A 2,372-nucleotide genomic window follows, 5' to 3' on the forward strand; every position below is an offset into this window, starting at 1 on the left:
TTTTTTCCACAGATGTAATCGATCTGATTCCTATGCATACCATCAGGTGAAATCCATGCGTATAATCTACGTTTATGTCTCTTAAAAACGTATTTGCAATGAATAAGTCATTGATTATGCAAAATTTAATCATTCTATCTCCAGCTTCATTTCTGTCACCAAGTCCATGTTTTCCAATTACTGATTCTTCTTCCCTGTTCCCAACTTTTGCGTTCCTGTCACCCATTATTATCAATGCATCTTGATTGAATGTTCGATCTATCTCTGCCTGTAAGAGTTGGCAGAAATCATCTATTTCTTCTTCTTTGGCTCCAGTTGTTGGTGCATATATCTGGATGATAGTAGTGTTCACTGGACTTCCTTGTAAGTGTATGGATATAATCCTATCACTCACAATGTTGTACTTCAAGATGGATCTAGAAATTTCTTTTTTGACTATGAAAGCAACTCCATTTTTCCTCACCTTTTCGTCTCCAGAATAATATATCATAGGATCATCTGACTCAAAATGTCCCATGCCAGTCCATCTCTTCTCTCCAATGCCTAGTATGTTAATATTTATGTGTTCCATTTCTTTCTTAACAATTTCTAATTTTCCTACATTCATGGTTCTCACATTTCATGTTCCAGTTACTAGTGTCTGCTTACAACTGTTCTTCTTTCTTTGTATTTCCATGCTTGACAGTTCTACCTAGGTTGCACTTTCTGTTCGTCTACGTGTGTTGTGTTGTGTTGTGTTGTGTTGTGTTGTACATAGGGTTTTCAGAGGCCTGCCATTTCAGAAGTGGATGGCCAATCCTTCTTCCTAGTCTGTCTTAATCTGAATGTTTAGACCCAGAGGACTATCTGACAGACAGCAATTTGTGGAGTAGTAAAAGGTAAATCCCTCATTTTGGAGCTGACCATTAGTTACAGTGTAGTTCCTGGCTCCTCCCAACAGGTTTAGGCTCCGCCTTGGAGCTTGTTACCTGGAGGCGTGTCAGAAGCTATTGTGGGAGTCCTCTGTGTTGCCTGGTCTCAGCTTGTGCCCGCGCTGCTTCTGGTGCCGCTTCTGGTGCCGCTTCTGCCGGCGGCGGCGACTCCCTCTGTCTCTCCCTGGCTCCTCCCAACTGGTTTAGGCTCCGCCTTGGGGCTTGTTACCTGGAGGCGTGTCAGAAGCTATATTTATCTAAAGTTTCAGGTCATTTGTTCTTAGGGTCACTATGAGTCATGCTTAGCTCAACAAAATCATCATTATTACCAAGAACTACAACATAAACTTCAATAGAGAAAAGCTTGGGGGAACTAAAGAAGCCCTCATTCACCATATGAATAATCTTCCAAGCAGTATGAAAAACAACATACCATAAGGAGAGCATAAAATAGACCTTCTAAGAATCAAATCCTTATGCACATAAAAAAACTTATCTAATAGGGTAAAATGGAAACCCAGAGACTGGAAAAAAATATTTGGCAATGACATATCTCATACTTTAGATATCTGATGTTTAAAATGTATAGAATACTCCAGCACCTCAACAAGAAAAAGGTGAACAAACCAGTTGCAGAATGGGCACAGGATATGAACAGACAATACACCAAAACAGACATTCAAATGGCAAACACATGAAGAAATGCTCAAAGTACCTAGATAACAGAGAGATGCAAGTCAAAACAGCTGTAAGATACCCTCTCACCACACAACAATAGCAACCTTCAACAGAGTGACAAACAACAAATGCTGGCGAGGTTGTGGATAGATTGGAAATTTTATTCACTGTGGCAGTGTAAAATGGTGCAACCACTAAGGAAGGAGGTGTAGCCCTTTCTCAAATAGTTGGAGATAGAAATACCATTAGACCCAGGAATTCCAATACTAGAAATTTACCCTAAAGAAACCATATGCACACACATATGCTTATTGATGCATTATTAACAATAGCAAAGGAGACGGAAGTGAGCCAAGTGCCCACCATCAAATGAATGGATATTAAAAATTATGTTAGGTTCACACAATGGAATACAATGTAGCTTTGAAAAACAAGGAAGTCATAAGACAGCATACAACATAGGTGACCCTGGAGAACATTACGCTAAGTAAAATATCTCAGTCACAAAAGGACAAGCATTGCATAACATCACTATTATAAAATAGAACTGACATGGGTGGTTGGGAGGAGAATAGGAAAGGAGTGAACAGATAATGAACACTGTATTGAAACAAATGGAAGGAAAGAACTGTTTTAAAGCAATACTTTTTTTTAGGTTGTATGACAACAGTCCAGAATGAATGGTGTGTTGCAAAGAGGACTGGGATGAGAGAGAGGGTGGAGGGAAACTGTGAAGAGAGAATGAAAGAAAGAAAGAAAGCAAGAGAGAGAGAGAGAGAGAGA

The sequence above is a fragment of the Elephantulus edwardii genome, unplaced genomic scaffold, assembly GCF_000299155.1.
Source record: "Elephantulus edwardii isolate Elephantulus edwardi_28Jun2011 unplaced genomic scaffold, EleEdw1.0 scaffold00324, whole genome shotgun sequence".
NCBI lineage: Eukaryota > Metazoa > Chordata > Mammalia > Macroscelidea > Macroscelididae > Elephantulus > Elephantulus edwardii.